Source organism: Idiotropiscis lumnitzeri, chromosome 16 (assembly GCF_059441095.1).
Source record: "Idiotropiscis lumnitzeri isolate Australia: NSW breed Sydney's pygmy pipehorse chromosome 16, RoL_Ilum_1.0, whole genome shotgun sequence".
NCBI classification, from domain to species: Eukaryota; Metazoa; Chordata; class Actinopteri; order Syngnathiformes; family Syngnathidae; genus Idiotropiscis; species Idiotropiscis lumnitzeri.
The window spans coordinates 13126267-13144280 of NC_142406.1; the positions used below are offsets into that span (position 1 = coordinate 13126267).

Below are 18014 nucleotides of genomic sequence, written 5' to 3' on the forward strand. Positions count from 1 at the left end.
AATGTTGAGATTAAAATGCGCTCTCGTGTAAGATGACTTTTTATGTTCAAGCATTGCAAAAATACTGTCGGAAAGAAATCCACTTGAGGTTGAACGCACAATAGTGAGCTCCCATTCTTACGAGGCGTCAAAGCCAATATTGAGGCCGTGCTTGTCCTGGCTGGTCCGAAAGAAGACTTCGAAATGAAATTTGGCACGAACAGAGAGATTGCGTGGTAACGCTGGCCTCGCTTGTGTTTATTTCTTTGCTCGATGGTTCAATACGCTGCCGCTCAAGGTCACCGTCTTTGTGTGTCTGTGTGTCTCTGCAGGTCGGTCACTCGCTTTCTTTCCACACAAAACACACACGATCCGTACAAACAGGACTTATGGGTGAGTGACAAGCCATGTTGCTGAGCAGAATTGATCGTGTAAGCAGGAGTTAGGTTTGGGGGTGGACGTCAGGGCAAAACCTATTAATATGTCTGAGCCTGCATCTCCAAATCTTGTTACTCTGAACTGATGCAACAGGAATGCAATAGGATGCCCCCCCCCCTTCCCTCCGCCCTTCATCCATCCTCCCTCTCCCTCTCTTCTCCCTTCTCCAAGGCTTTCTCTACCTCTCTTGCCCACTTACTCGCCACCTGCACTATCGCAGCGTTTCGTTCCTTGCCTCTGGACACACTCTATCTCCCTCTATTGTTCCAATTCCCTTCTGAAAATCTCCTCGTTCTCTCAATCCACATCACTGTTGCTAGGCACCCCCCCCCCTCCATCTTCCTTCAGTCAAATCTTTCTCTGCTTGCACGTGAATATACCACACGCAACTGGTTTGCCTTCTCGCGGTAGCCTCTGTTTTCACAGAAGCTGCTATGGGTACGACTGGGTGCTCGAGTTAAGCGGGCTGAGCATTCAACTCTGGTTGTAAATCTGCCGAAAAAGCTGCCTACTATTACGAACGAGAGTAAACTCGAATTGTCCAGAGTATGAGGGCTTATGGCGAACAAGGATGTTGATCAGTTCTTAAGCAATTTCATGGAAGAACAACTGACCCCCCCCAAAAAAACACGTTTTGAATTGTCCATAGATTCCACAAGATGGCAGCAAAGCATTTTTTTTGTCGAAATGAAAGTCCTCAGTCGACTTCAACATAGTTCCTTGGCACCAAAAGGCCACAAAATGGAAATACATTTGCAAAATCGGAGTCACTGGATCCCACAACTCTTGTGAACGACTCTGTTCTCCTTCCGTTTGAACAAATCCCGACACCGCTAGATGAAAAGCACTGATAGCATAAAGGTGAAAGCGCAGGTACCTCTCCATCACCCAGCCATGCTCCTAATATATGTCAGCTGATATCTCGTACCCTCCATGTCAAGTCAGAGTGGTGTCAAAGACGTACTGGTGACATATCTTTCTTCCCGGTGGGAAAACCAGTCCGTCTTATTCCTCCTGCACTTACAACAGACTTTGCCTCTTTGCCTGGAGTCTCGCCACTGTAGGGATTTCGCTAATACTCTGTATTCCCAACATGGATTGCCGGGGTTTTCCTTAAGGCACATAAATCCCCCTGTGGTGAGCGTATACGCGCAAGCTCCCAACAATTGTCACAACACCTCGAGACTGCTGCTCCCTCCCAGGGGAGTTGGATAAGTTATGAACAGTGCCATCCCCTTCTGTCGTAATAATGCATCGGCAGCGTTGGACGCCGGTGAGGCTTATATCATTTTTTATTGATATCAAATACTCGTATGCATTGAAATCCATTGTCCTGGCAAAAATGTGACATTTATTAATGATGAACTACTTCATCATGTTAGCAGAGGCTGTGATTAAATGTGTTGTTTTATGGCGGTGGCGTAATTGAAGGGAGGCACGATAAAAGTTGCCGTAGGCTTTCTTTTTTCTTTTTCAAACGCAAAATGTATAGACGGGGCGAAGTAAGAGGTGGGCTGCTGGAAATAAGCCCCCCCCCCTTACAACTCCCTTGGCACTCCTGCAATGTCGCTGCTCTTAGATTTGGAATGTGCGCAGGTATCACACACAGCAGCTGTAAATTGTGTCCTGTCGGGGAAATCACTGGAATAACGCGACTCCACAAGTCATAAATCTGGCTCAAATTGGTCAAATAAAGCATTCGAGTGCCAACGCCTGCACATTAGAATGTCTGCTCACTCCCGGTTGGATTGAGGGATGCGGGGAAGCGGAATAAAAAGAAATAAATAAAAAAAAGCAGACAAACATGAAACATAATTTGGGACATGCATTAAACATGGTGTGTGAGCAAGATGTCATGTCGTTTAACTGCACACACAATAGCAATGCCAAACAACGAGAAGATCAAAAGTCGAATCGCTAGCCACATGATATCAAAAACCGAAACCTGGATCGGGCCCGGAACTGACTGTATCCTTACACCGCACCCTTCTAAGTGTGTTGAAAGTCTGACATAATTATTCCTTGACACTGTTGAGGCTGTCACAGAGGCAAAAGGTCTTACAACGGAGTTATTTAGTTAACTTCTGTTCGCTTCGTCAAGTGAAGAGGCAGCCGTTGCCACCGAGTGCTGAGGAATAACATATTCATCCCTCATTACGGCAAAATTTTACGCTTCAGCCTCACACACATCTCCACCTCTGCCTTTGACTTTACTGTATGTCTGCAAGTGTGTGTGTGTGTGTGTGTGTGTGAGCGTGTCGGGAGCCAAGCCTGTCTTCAATTATTCACCCATGATGGCTTTTCAACTCAAGACGATCCCCTGGCTCTCACTTTGCCCCCCTCGTGCCGTTCTCCAACTTTCTCTCTTTTTTTCTCCCCCTACTCCACTTTCGTTCCTCTTTTGACTCTCGTCTGCCTGCCTTTCATGCCTCAAACCTTCCATCCTCCTCTCCTGCCGCACGAGCCTGCGCTCCGCATCCCTATTTACATCTCTGGCAATCTCGAGGTATCCCGCTTGACAAATGATGGGTGCGCGTCTCTCTCACCTCCCTCCCTCGACCCCTCCAACCTCGCTCGGCGAACTCTCCACCTTCCGCGCACACAATTTCCTCTCATGTCAGGAGGAACCTGTAGGCATCAGCGTGCCACTTTTGATCATTGCGTTTGCCGGGAAGCCTCATCGCCTTGCTCTGCCTCGGAGGCAGGGAGGGAAAGAAGAAAGAAAGGCAGAAGAGAGGAAAGTAATTTCTAGTCTGGGGAGCGCTTGCATGCGGCTGAGAGCGGAGCTGGCACATGCCGCTCTCAGGCAATAAACAAAACAATGGTTGACAGACCTGTATGTGCGCCGTGGTTTTCAAATGACTAACTTTTTTTTTTTTTTAGGAGTTCTTAGTAATTAAAGAGAAAGACGGATTCATTCCAGCTATTGCAAATATAATAATAAAGGGGACATATGGAAAATTGGCTAATTGGTCTCTGGAGTCTCTGCCCACCCGCCAGGTGTGACATTTAGCAAGTCTTTTGTTATCTGCTTACTTTTAAAAACGTGCGTGAGTGAACTCTTCTCCCCAGATTGTTATGCAACAGTGCAGCCAACTTGCATACCACAGTTCTACACAAACGGCAAGATGAGATTGGCGTGTGAAGATCCACAGCCACTTTCAAGCGGAACGCTTTTGTCGTCTTTGGCACGGTCAAAACCAATTTCAGTGTCATTGCTGAATTACTTCCACTCATGAAAACAAAAAACATACGACGGTGGATGGCAAAAATATATTGGTGACAGATGTTTTCAGACGGGTGCTTCACTATTTGCAGAGTGACGCACAACACATTTACTTGTCAAGAAATTACCTCGTTAAACACTCAGAGCTTGAAACGTGAAAAATGGAACAATTAACCGCAAAATTCAAATCATCCCCAATCAGTGGTGCTGATGTTTGCACGGGCAACAACTGACATCTGAAAGATGAAGTTGCAGTATTTTTGAAAATATCATTGCAAACTACGTGGGACAACCATAGCAACAAATCGTATAGCCCAAATTATTGAAATAAGTCAAGCAATGGGAATTTTTTTGGTTTTCTCCAACTGAAACACGAGCAGCTCATCCGGGATTTTGGATGCCTTATTATGAGATTATGGTTTCCGCACGCACTTAGCCAGTAGACTAATTTGTGCCCGAAATGGCGCCTTGAGGAACACCACATAGCATGTTTTGATAGAAGTGCCAGAAAAAAAAAAATTAAAAACAATTTTTGAACGGTGCCACATAGCCCAACCCAGAATGGATCGTTTTATTTGTCTAGTGCGGAACCAGGATACAATAACCCCAAATTAAAGTTATGCTTATGTGGTTGTCATTTCCCCTTACGATGCCACTGCACGCACTTAATTTTCTCAATCCCTTTCAAGATTCTATCTATTACTACCCAATTCTCAGCTCAGTAATCACATTATAGACTCGGAGGCTCGCTCACATGCACATTTTGGCAAGGGCTGACCATTTTATGGGTGAATGCTCGTACATGCCGAAATGGTTGTTAAGAGCGGAATATCTGCCCATTCAGACCAGCGCTTCATCAGTCACTCTGTCATTACGCCGCACACACATACACGTCACAGCACACACTAAGTGTTGTGTAGTGTGTTTTGGCAGGTCACACTGAGCCTCACAGGCCAACCAAAGTTGGCTCAGCGAGGGTTGCTAAACCTCACGGTGCAACCTATGGTCATTTAAACACATCAACGTCCAACCGAGTTGCATTTACGCATGCAATTATGCACATCGAGAGCCAAGAGGTAAGCCGTGCCATGTCACTGCTGCATTGGATGCGTTGCACGGCAATTTGGATACCAAGGAATTGTATGCTGGAGGCTTTTTAAATGAACTCATTCGCTGCCATTGACGGATATAGACGCCAAAAATTACAGTCATTTTATACCTGGGCTGGCAGTGAATGAGTTAAACTCAACTCATGGTCCACTTTGTTAGGTAAGCATGGACAATTCGATACAAGAGCTGATCAAAAATTTGCTTATATTTTGGAAAAAGTCGGAAGCAATTTCAATCTTGGACAGTCCAGCAAGCTGCTTAGGGTGGGTGCAGACAGCACAGATTTTCAGATTTTTTTTTTTGGGGGGGGTAGAGTGATTCAGTCTCTGCTAAAGAAGGACTCTGTGCCTCTCGCTTGGTGCGCCAGGCTCAATGTGGCAGACAGATGAGTCATGAAGTGTCCCGTAGCCGCACGACAGGCTGTGCGGACGACAGCCAGGAAAGGCGCAGCGAGAGGTCGAACAAAAAGGGGAGGGGCAAGAGAACACCTGTCTGCTTCTTGCGAGAGCCCATTTTCTTGTTGGATGTTATTTTTCCTCATGTTGTCATCTTATTTGGTGCCAAAACAATAGATATGGAAGAGGCTACAAAACTGGTGGTTACAAACGTAATACAAAAAACACCACTTATGTTTAATTCCAGAGAGTACTTTTGGATATTCTTGTTGCACAGGAGTTTCTAATAGTTGTTGACATTTTTTCCGTGCGGTCTGATCCGTACACAACTCCAGTGATTGCATCACTGCTGAAGCTTTCTTTTAGCCTCATTGGATTCCATAACTGTTGTTTGGGACTTTTTACCTCATTATGTGTGCATGGAGGGCGGGGTGACTTTTCTGCATGAGCGTGTAAATGTGAGAATGCGATTATGTGCGCTCGTGTGTGTCTGCTCTTTCTAATCTTAAGGGAATGTGAACGTGTGCGCTTCTATCCAGCCTCTGGGACAACACCACCGCACTCCACCCCCCCCCCCCCCCCCGCGCAGGACTAACACACCCTGAAACCTCCCGTCACATTTCCCCTGTATGGCGACCTCAACCCCCCCACCCCCTTTTTGCCCCTCCTTTTGCCCTCTTTAACCACGACACTTTGAATCAAGCAGAAATTAATGCAGATGATGCATTCACTGTCTCATTGTCTCCTTCAGTCTGCGGATGGATATCAAGATGACAGCGACATGGGGGGGAAACTCCTGACGTCAAGCTTTTAGGGACGCCGTGGGCTGTTTGTCGTTCCTGTTAGCGGAAATGCAAATAGTGCTTAGAAGTCCTCAACTACGGGCCACATGTGTTTGTTAAAAAAAAAAAAAATGTCACATGTCATACAGTAATCCACCACCTGGAGAGAGCAGAAAGGGGTTAGGGGTAATACACAAGCTGCCTTTTGATTGATGAGCCAATCAGAGCAGCACAAAGCATTTCATTAAGAAACACCTTGGCCCAAATCAGCAATCATCCACACACACTTATCGACACAGAAAACAGAAAAATTAATCCATCGTCACTTTTGCAAGTTTTCATCCGACAACGCTCGTGCATCTGAGGGGGTCTGAGTGAGACTGAGGTACAGAGTTATCACAAAGTCAGCAGTAACACTGTGTTCATTTCATCAGAATGGGGCCAAGGGCAACCGGAACACTTATGGGTCACCGCTTTGCTTTTTTTTTTTTTTTTTTGTACAGCGCCAGAATCTAAACCACAAACATGCATTAATTTTTTTTTTTCCCCTTTGCACTTTTTGTCATGTTTCTCAATCATACAGCGTTTGATGACCGGGTCGGAGAGGCAGAAACAGAGAGAATGACTTCGTTTGAAAGTAAATTAGTTGTTACACCCTCTGAACCCTTTGCTCCAATTTATTTATTTATTTATTTTTTAAATGGTGCTAAAAGACACGAGAACAACAACAGTACGCAATGCATGGTAATGGGCCATACTTTCTCATTAGAGTGACAGGGGTGTTATTGCAGCGTGTGTGTGTGCGTGCGTGTCAGTGTGCTTCGTTATTATTGATTGCAATAATAAGATATGTGGACATACAGATTATTTGCATCCCTGAGCAGAGTTATTGTTATTGGAGAAGAGGAAGAGGGGGGGGGGGTGATGTGATTATGATGGTCATATCTACACTGCCTGAGGGGAGATGCTGTCTGCACATGTGTGTGTGTGAGTGTGTGTGTGTGTGTGTGTGAGGAAGCAGTTCTAGAATGACCATGCCAAAAAGCGCATACCTGTATCTGTCCTGCCATTTTCATAGCACGTCTACGTCTAATTGGCTCAAGCTGATTCAACCTCTGGAATCTATTTAACACGGTTACCAAGGTGACAGCATCCATCAGCCGCAGCCAGGCAAGCATGTCAGCTCGCATGTGCGCGCGCACACATGCGCGCTTGAAAACAGCGGGACGTGTGCAGGCGCTCCAATCCCTCTTAATTAGCTCCATCTATTAGCGGCAAATCCACTAATTAAAGCCGAGCCAAGACACGACCCAAAGAACGCTATCTGCGTACGCCATATGGAGGCCGAAATGAGGAAGGGACCCAGAAATGACAACATGAATGCGCGCACACAAAGACGTTTCTATTCAAGGACAGTGACGCACAGGACGGCTAACACGACGAGGAGCTTTGTGGCTCGGAGGAAAAGCAAAAAAAATGTAAATGACGTAAAGTTGAAGGAAATGCAACTTTTGTCGACAAGTCAGCGGAGAAATCCCCAACGAATGAGTCGTGCAAGACGTACTCGACCAGTTTTCAGTGGTGGCTGAGACGATGGCTAGCTGGAAAAATACTGACACGAAACGGTGAAAAGTTTAACTTAAGCGACGAAGGAGGGAGGCAGAGTAGAAGTAATCTCCCCAAAATTATATTAATTAAAAAAAAAAGGTCAAACTAAGTATGTGGAATACTCCAAATACTGACTTAAAGTCCCCATAAAAAAAAAAAAAATTCAAAATAAACACAGAATACAACAGGAATAATGAAACCACAGGAACTAAATTCAAACAAAGAAGGCACATCTGGAGGAAGCTGATTGGCTGTCACGACGAACAGGACCGACGAGAGTGCCGCCTGTTCTGTTGACAAAAGTCTTTGTATATATGTATATTTGATAACAAATGAAAAGAAAAAAAAATTGTTTTCAAAAATAATAATCAAAGTAACAAAACGCCAAGGCCAACAGGAGGTGCTTTGATAAAAGCTTTTGTCATTATGATTCGATTATGGCATCGCTTTTTAAAAAAAAAAAAAAAAAAAAAAAGGAAACACCAAAGTGGCGGCTGTTCGAGAAAATGTGCAAATCACATTAAAAGGAAAGGCTTTCGCATTTAAGTTCAGTTCATATTGTATTGTTCAGTGGGCGGGCGAAGACGAGATTTTCATTTATTTATTTATTCTTTAAACGATGTCGCGCTGTGATTGAAATCTTGACATTGATAAACGGAACGAAAGCCTGCTGCGAAGCGTTTCTCTTCGCCGGAGCCACTCACCCTGCCCGCCTCCATCCCCTATCCTCGTCCGTGTCCATCTTTTTTTTTTTTTTTTTAAAAGAGACAAGATGAATGGGAACAAGCCAAACAGCGGGAGACAAAAGGAGTCATCAAAAGTATTACTGGCGAGGAAGATGAGGGACAACAATGATGGCAGACGGTGTACAAATATGCACGCCGCTTTCAACCAGCATCGCAGCACGAAGCCACACAACAATTTAAAAACACTCACGATATTTTTTTTTTTTCCCCCTCCACAAGAAACATTACTGGAGTGATCTGCCGATAAGTTTGTTTTGATGCCGTCTTCACCATGGATTTTGCATTTTTGTTTTTTGTGCACCAAAACGAGGCAAACCATCATCGTTCCTTTTTACAGTTCGAAAAGTAAACTTTACATCTCGGTGGGCCAAATAAGAACGTGTTCCTCGCACTCTTTTAATTTGGGAATTTTAAGTGTCCCATGTGAGTGGATGCAACAGGTCTGACATCCTCCTTGGTGACAGTGAATTGAAAATCTTCCCACCTGCCAACAGCTTCTTAACATCGCCGCGGGATACTTTTCCGAGGCTATTTTCTGTCTTGTCGTATCTCCACTTTAGTTGTCAGTGGGAGAAGATGGGATGTAAAGAATGTTGAGGAAGATTATAGGGAAGGGGGAGCGCAGACACCTTTCTGCCGCCGCTGCCGTGCGCCTCCTCCCGTCTGATAAATGTTGAGAACCCTTTCAGCGACTTGAGAATTGTTTATCGTGCGGCCTTCGCCACTCTGTCTAATGGGCTGTGCATCGGTGGCATTTATACGGCCCGCAACATTCAACACCATTGAACATGACCTGTCGTTCATAAGAGAGCTAACCTCAGAGCGGTGACTGGCGCTGAAAGAGGGTTGAGTGAGGATGAGGAGGGAGAGGGGGGGGGGCGAAGGTATGTGCCGTCTCCCCGTCGAGCCTTTTCAATTCTTTCCACTCCATTGCTCCGGCCCTCCCCTTTCCTTTCAGCAGACACAGCTGCACTCAGTCGCTCGCCTCAAATCACCGTCTCCATCTATAAGGGGGGTTTGAAAAAAAAAAAAAGAGAAATCAATACAACACCAAACAATGGCTTATAGGCCTTAGGGTGCAGCGTGCAAAAAGGTCACCGCTATACATTATGTATGGCGGCCAGCTAATGGTCAGTGTGCTCCCAGACAAATGGACTGTAAGCTTCACCCCAGCGCAATGAGTACACCGGGGAGAGGTTGAGATTTACACGTGCACATACAAAGCAGCACGGGTGCCTATTGGCAGAATTTGATGTAAACAAGTGTGCGTAATCACCGGCGTATTCACACACACACACACGAGCCACAGTTTGAAGCGCCTGATGGGCACATGTGCATTCACAGGCACGTCCGCAGAGGTGTGCGCACGCAGCGTTGGATACACGGTTCCGAAATGTATCCATCAGTGCTGCTATTTGTATTTTAGAATACTTGTGTGATGATATAAAACACATTTTCTTCTTGATAGGGTGCATGTCAGTATTTGGTATTATTCCTTTATTAACGATTTATCATTAGGTGTTTTTTTTTTTATGTACACTATCCATAAAACTTTCATTCTAGAACAGGGGTGGGCAAACATTTTGATTGGCGGGCCACAATGGGTTCTAAAATTTGACAGAGGGGCCGGACCAGGAGCGGATGGATGGAGTGTTTTAGTCACCTCACCTCCTCTGAGAAAAAAAATGCATTTAATTCTAAATGAAAGTTAATAACAGCATTATAACAATATATATGTCTTTGAAAAACAACGGTATTTAGAAAACAAAACATGAACAAGGTTCATTCATTTCATTTTTTTCGAGTTCAGCGGGCCGGATTAAAACGTTTAACGGGCCGCATGTGGCCCCCGGGCCGTAGTTTGCCCACGCCTGTTCTAGAATCTGTTCTGCTGAAGTTAAAAAAAAAAAAACAACAAAAAAGCAAAACCCCACCAATCAGGTGGCCCTCCCAGCTGTGTATACAACCCATGGCAGCATTTGGTGACCACGGCAACAACAACAGAAAAAGGAACCGAAGAAAAACAAAATGGAGGTGACTAAAGCCACAATTATTGCCTGGTAGGAAAGCAGAGAAGATACATCAGTATGATGTGGTAATTGCCTGGACATGCTAGCGGGGGCAGAGAGCACATTCTTTTTACAGGAGAGGGAAACAACTTGACGTGTGTGTGAGCGTGTGTGTGTGTGTGCTGGAGCCAGAGTTTGACCTTCATGTAGTAATGCTGCAGTTGACACAAGCACGTCTGCGCTGGGACAAGAGCTCAGGTTTAACAGGCATATTGAAAAGGTCAGAGCTGTCACTCAAACTCCCTCGCACACAAAAGATGCACACTCCACTAAAGTGTGTACGTGCACGTCCACGTACACACGGGCCCTAAATACTTGCAAGTACACACAGAGAGGGGCGTGTTCCATAACTGCTCACCATGTCAAATGAAAAGAAGCCTTCTGCTCTTTTTGTTGAAAACATAGATCGGGCAACTGCCGAAAATCCCTCAAACTGGCCTTTTTTTTTTTTTTTTTTTTACTCCCATATCCTTCCACACCCACACACAAGCACACAAACAAACCCAGTCAGGGTCATTGGTGAATGAAGTTGTTTTGGTCCAGGTTTGGATTTGTGATTGGCTGCTGTGTTGCTAACCGGAAAAAAAAAAGATCTTTTTTTTTTTCCCCAGCCTCCCTAAATTGCCCCCTCCCCCTTCCCCTCCATACAAGCCCCTAATCTTCCTCCTGATTGGATGATTAAAATTCTCACTTTCCTTCTTGGTATCTCAAGCACTCCGATTGGCTGCTGCTTTCACTGTGTTGACACATGCCGGTATATCCACATTTAGGTTGTTTTTATAACGCATGAAGAAAGACTCAATCACCTCCAATAAAAAAAAAAAAAAATAATACATGGAGTGATGCTTGTCAAGTTGGAAGTGATATGAGAGTGCAAGTCCACACATGTTCCTCTAAACACAGTGCCATTCTCGCAAACACCTTCCTCTGTAATAATCTGTTGAAGGTGTTAAATTATTCAGTTTTTTTTTTTTTTTTTTACCTCCCTTTCACAGAACACTTCCCAGCCGGCACCAAAGATCCTGCGCCACGCCGAACACTCGCAGTTTCCATGCCACAGATGAAAGGTAAATGGCTCAACTAAAAAGTTGAAAGCAGTAATATGTTCTATTTTTTTGCGGTCAAATGGCGGCATCAAAGTCATTTGGATCGTATACAGGTTTGTGGCATTTGCCGAGCAGAGTCACATTGCTAACTTTAAAAAACTCAAATAATTGCCTCAGTTCGAATGTTGGCTAATATAATCGTTCCAAGATACTGTCGCAAATCAAGGGCTGCCTTTTTTTAAGTCTGCATTTGAACGCTATTCAATGCCATCTATTCAATAATTTGCATTTTTTTTTTTTTTTTTTTAAAAAGGAAAATCGTACGCAACTATTTGCGCATCATGATTAATTCATTGCGGCTCCTTCTGGTGTCCAACACTTGGCCACTGGGGGCAGTATAATACAGTCATGGAAAAAGAAACAAAGAAGAGTTTCACAATTACTTTAAATAACTTAGTATGTTGTATTAATAGTCATTTTTTTTGCAGAGGATAAATAATACATGCACCTGGCTCACTTTTGTCTTGGCATTATGTTTTGATTTGGTATCTCAGTCAAAAAAACACAGTAATGAAGTTGCCATGGATGTTTGGATCGGTGGATGTTTTCACTGGATCATTCAAATATAAATGAAAAGCGGGAAGACAGGCGGGCCGGGCAAGCAGCAGGAATGGAAATGTAATATTCATCAGGTGATACCTCCGGTATCAGTCTATTATTTATTAAATCTGAATCAGCTCTGTCATCATCCTCACTCTAACAGGCACAGCCTCCAGCACCGCCACAAGGAAGCTGTGTGGCGTACAGAGAGAGATTTCCCAAATGAAATTGGTGGACACAAACGCAATCTGGTCAAAACAGAGCTAATGAGAAAGCAGGCTTCTTGTAAAATCCGCTGCGAGGGGATTGAACAGATTTGAGAGCAAATATTTCATTTCGCTAGCAAACTCTTCCCGGCGAGCAGCCATGTTCCGACCGAATCGGTTCTTTCTATTCTTGCGAATGGCATTAATCAAACCATGAGTCGCTCTGAGGCACTTGCAGCGTGTTCACGTGAGCTATTAACACATGAAATCTCACGTCCAGATAGTTAATGCATGCAGCTTTAAATAGCTATCAGATGGATTAATGACGGAGGTAATCATTTACAGTACGCCTTATTAATCGGCAGTCCTGTTATTGGGATGGGTATCAAGGCTGTCAGTCGTAATGGCTTGACGGACGACTCATTTAGCCAGCGAGGATCTTTACTATTGATCTGATGGAATATCTGACCCATCAGCTCTTTCACTTATGCTCACCGTCACGTCATTCCTGCCGACAACTTCACCGATGTGCTGACTTGCGTAACATTGGCTCACTCAGAGAGAGAGCGAGAGAGAGAGGAAGAGCGAGAGAAAGAGAGAGTGAGAGAGAGAGAGAGAGAGAGAGAGAGCAAGAGAGAGAGAGAGAGTCAGAGCAAGAGAGCGAGAGAGAGAGTGAGAGCAAGAGAGCGAGACAGAGAGAGAGAGAGAGAGAGAGAACTTGTACTAATACGAGTTTGTTTCCTCTCTTGACATTTGACACCCAAAACGGAACCAGACCGCGCTTTTTGGTAAAAATGAAGAATTACTTTTTTTTTGCAACCTCCTGCGTCATTGTTTGCACTTAACACGAGTTCATATTTATATAGTGCCTCTCCAGAGACCCGAGAACGCTAAATGGAGAAAATGTGGAATCAAGAGAGACATGTCACAAATACGGGCCCGACACATCTATTGGAACGATGCAATTATTTGTGTCTTATGGAAAGCCAGCAGGACCAAAGTGGTTCTGAAAAGTGCTGAATTTGCTTCAAGATCAAACTGTGTATTATAATACCCTTCCATTGTTGATAATATGCTCAAATTACTAAGCAAAGACTTCATCCATTAACATCACTTTTCTTTGGTTTAACAACACCGCACTTTTCCCGCACATGAGACGAATCATCTCCTTCCAGAAATTGACAGAGATCTGATCGGGAACCAAGAGCAATAAAAAACACAAGGGACGGGATCACACTCGCGTAGAATTTTTTTAATTTTTTTTATTGGTGCACCAAGCCAGAAACAGTCTCACATCTGAGTGAGGAACTTTTTGGGGCCAGCTGTGTGAGAAGCTATGCGGAGACTTGATAAATGTGATCCATAATTGATACGATAAACGACACTGTTACGCGGTGCACCTGAATGCCCAGCGAGATGAGCTTCCAGGCCAATCAAGTGTTGCCGTTCGGGCTGCTGCGCGGCCGTTCACTCTGCATGCAGTTCCGCGTCGGTGCACATACACTTATTTCAAAGCTAATGAGGCCTTGGGAGGTCGGACGCAAGTGAAATGGTTTCACTGTCTGCTTGCCTTCGTGCATGCTTAACAGCGCGTGAACCTTGCGGGGCGCATCGTATAGATACTGTACATGCCTCGCGTACACATTCGCCACACTCGTTTACCCCGTTTGGCTTTTTTTACTGCATGCTATCGTTGCATCTTTCTATCAGCGGACTCAGTGAAGCATGGGCAGCGGTTAACAACATTCCAGTGTGGGGAATACATGCCCTACCTCTTCAGCAGTAATAAATTAAAAAGAAAAAAATTGTTTATGATTGCAAACGGCACGCCAACTGATGCACATCCAAGTGAACTGATGAGGGGCGCTTTAAAGTGTCATTCACCCAAATATCACATATGAGAGTAGAAAGAAATTGCAGGGCTGATCTTGACGGCAAAACGCACAAAATGCACGCAGAAAAACACAAACAGCACCAAAGTGTCATAAGCATTCCGCATCGTGGGCGAATCCCTGACTCCACTTCAAAGCTCTTTGCCTGACAGTGGCTAATGATAAACACTCACATGGAGAGCAGAGAGACGCCGAACCAGACTCTGCATCAAAAAAAAAAATTAAATAAAATAAAAAAAAAAAAGCCTCTTCCTGTCTTTTACAGAGATAAAAGAAGAGCGCTCATGCCAGACTGGGGCTAATGTGCATTTAAGCACTCAAACTGTACATACATGCATACATAAATGAGGACACAGGAAGATGTACTTATGCAAATGTGGAATAATTACGGCTTGGTATGTGGAGGGGACACAGAATTGCTTTGAGTAAAAGGTTCTTTCAAAGATGAAGTGATGTCACAAGAGGCAATGGAGAAAATGCATGACGAGCGTCTCAACCTGCCGCCTTACAAAAAACCTTCACATTAAAGGACATTTGCCAATGTCATCGGGGCGAGTCATCGATTTTAACATTGAAGCGAGGTCACGAGACAAATTCAGAGTTGAAGATAGTTAACCTATCGCCACTTAAAACGGTATAAGAAAGTCATGATTGTTGTTTCAACATGCTTTCGGTGATTATACAAAAATTAGGTCAGCTGATGTTAAATTATGGTGTTTGGTCAAATCCTGCCAATCGGATCAACCGATAAGCAATCGGCAGTTCTACAATTTTTTTTCAAGATGGATCAGTTTTCACGTAAAGCAATAGTTGGACAGACTAGCACAGAAACTTTTAGGAAGTCGGCTAATATTGCAAACAGCTCACCAAACACATTCATCTTCATCATATTTGCTAATTGAGCCTCCGCTGACCCAATACTAGAAAACAGTAGAGGGGTATTTTGGTATTAAAAAGAGCTGACGTCATATTTTTTAAAATTTACGAACGTTACACATTCTGTGTAAGAAAAGGTCCCCACAAGGCACGAGGAAATTACACTCACTTATTACACGTTTATGGCTGCATTAGTGAGAAACGGCGACTTGTTCCGTCACCATAGGAATGGAACGCCACCAAACTGTACAGATGTGCTGTCGAAGGTTGTGCCAATATATGAATTGTGAGGACAGATATGCAATGGAAATGGAAGAGGGGCGAGGACACATACACACATACAAATGACCAGGCAGGATTTTAAAAATCAAACACACACACACACACACACAAAAGCACACAAACTAATTGGCCACCCCATTAGTAATTTATTAAGCTTGTCCTTGTAAATTTTATCAGGTATCCAGCAGGGGAATAGATTTATTGATTCTCTTTGCATTCATCAGGCCCAGAAAAGAGTGAAAGAGCGAGTGGACGAGTGCGAGGGAAGCAGAGGTGGAGAGAGCGATGGAGTACATTTATCAGGACGGACAGCATCGGGTTCCGAGCAGCTTTGCAGGGAGATCGGACCGGAGTATGTTGTGATTCCCCCTGGGTCGCCGCTATATCCTGCTTCATTCACAACGCTGCCTTCGCCTCAGCTCATCAATGTGCGCCCGCCCCTCCCTCGCGATCAATGATTCTCATAAAACAGCATCGCGGCTTTGCCTTATACACTTGCCCCGCCGCCCCAAACAACAATAACAAACTAAATAAATAAAAAATAGACTACATTTTAACCCAGAGGAGCCTCAGATAAGCATCGGAGCAAACACACAGGGTCAAGGATGTACTGCAAGAATTTAAAAAAAATAAAAATAATAAAAATTCCAGCTGCTGCAGGAAAAGCTGTGTTCAATATGTATGAGGTTGTGACCTCATTACTATACCACCGCCGGCTCACTAGTTTGCAGGTTTATCCCCCCCCCCCCCCCTTTTTTTCCGCAGGTATTGGCGAGTATCGACAAGCGGGAGAAGTATATTGTTATCGGGATCGGAGCCGTCTCTGCGGATCATCCAACAAGCACATCATTTCTCCAATGGACTTCTGGTTGTGATGCTAGTGTATTCCAAAGAGGGGGGGGGGGACAAAAAAACTCATGTATTGTTTTCAATCAACCTTCCAGGAAGAGGGAGAAAAAAAAAAGAAAAAAATGTCAGGAACTACACTGAAGAAAAAAGAAAAAACAACACCGGAGGCGCTACACAGTGAGGCACGCGATACTGTTTCTATTGGAGGAAAAAAAAATGCAGAGATTAGAATATTTCGATAATATTCCATTAATACCACACATTTATTCAGAAGACAATTATGTAGTAGACAATATGGAGACTGATTTGTTTGATTGTACGACATCACGCGTGACTTGGCTCACCAAAGTGATGACTTGACTCAAATCAAAATTCCGCAGGCCTCGACTTGCCTTGACCGATTTTTGCTCCAGTAGCACTTGAATCAAGCTCCACTTGGGATTTATTTATGACTTGCACACACGTGACGTACTCAGACCTCTGATCACACACACTAAAATCCCCACGCATTTGGGACAAAATCTATTTGACAACGAGAGAACATTCTTCAACATACTTTGGAAAAAACGGTCTTTCACAAGTATGCATCATGCATGTGCAGAGTGCGTGGGCGTTCACGTTAAATGGACGTGACGGCAGTAGAACTCCACTGGAAACGCCGCAATCCTCTATGAAATGTATTTCTCCTCGAAAATCGAGCGCTGGGGTGGGGAGCTAAATCGCTCGGCGCCAACATCCCTTTCCCCTGGAGGCAGAGCCTTGACTGGTATTGTTCCAGGATTCCCCAGCATTGCTCACCGAGAGGCTAGCGGAGCTCGCCGCGTGATTGGTGGACCGAGCCATCCATGTCTGGGATTTGGGAATAGCATTCTCTAATCCTTGGCATGACTTCCTCTGTCTCAGGTTGGAACGTGTAGGTGGAGTGCGGCAAACACACATGCACGCATTAAGACATATGGACTCAAGCGATAAGGCCCGTGGATGTTTAAAGTTACTTAGAGTATGGATTCTAACCGTTTCGCCGCAGGCATTTAGACCCTTTACTGCCATGTAAGCTCCAGATAAGATAGTAGAAAAGTTTTTTAAACGACACCCTCAGCAGCATCCGAGGGCTTCTCTTTTGTTATCGGCTCCGTATCGTCATTCGGAGAGAGAGAGAAAAAGTGGATCCATAGGGGTGTGCGTTCGTTTCTCAAAAATTTGAACATGATTATACATAAATTTCAAGGTCAGCAAAAGAAATACCTTCCAGGAATATGTTTAAAGACCTATATTTGAGGTTTTATGAGAAGCCAGGTGTGAACAGATTTGTCTTGATTATTCAGCCAGTCCGTGTGATGTCAGGGTTGTTCCCCAGTAATAAATTTGCAGGTTCGCACGCATTTCGATCAGTTTTAATTGCAGCCTCTTTTCCCCACCTGCACACACACACTTCCTGGGAGTGGCTGTGCGATTTCCGATGTGAGAACACTTGAGACGAGCTAATTGATGTTCGCTATTCATGTATACAAAGTCGACAAGGGTGTGGGCAGATGGTGTTTGTAAGCCACCATTCAAAGAAGCAGGAAATTCGGATTCTGGAAATTGGGGAGTGGGGGGGGGCACTGCGCTTTTTAGAGGAAATGTGAAGTGCGAGCATCTGATCAGAACGAAGCTGACTTTGGGCGAGAGGTGGGGTACTCCATGTTGCCAGCCAATCATGGAACGCCTCGAGACGAACAATGATTCACGCTCACAATCACACCTAGGGACAATTTAGAGCCTTCAACACCCACGTTTCTGGAACGTGGGATGAAGTCAGAGGGCCCGACCAAGTTGAGCTGTTTTTAACAAATGTTTGGGCAAGGAATCCAGCACTAATCCCTTCATTTCTAATACGCAAGCTTTCATTTTGTAGGTTTTCATAGTAC

General features: G+C 44.4%; 1 long non-coding RNA gene across 1 annotated transcript in view; it reads right to left on the bottom strand.

Annotated features, from left to right (window-relative positions):
- Positions 1-9157: 9157 nt before the first annotated feature.
- Positions 9158-18014, bottom strand: part of LOC148321523 (uncharacterized) — a 49605-nt gene continuing 40748 nt past the window's right edge. The window contains exon 4 of the long non-coding RNA XR_015846852.1: positions 9158-9288. This is a non-coding gene — a long non-coding RNA (uncharacterized LOC148321523). The remainder of the gene's footprint in view (positions 9289-18014) is intronic.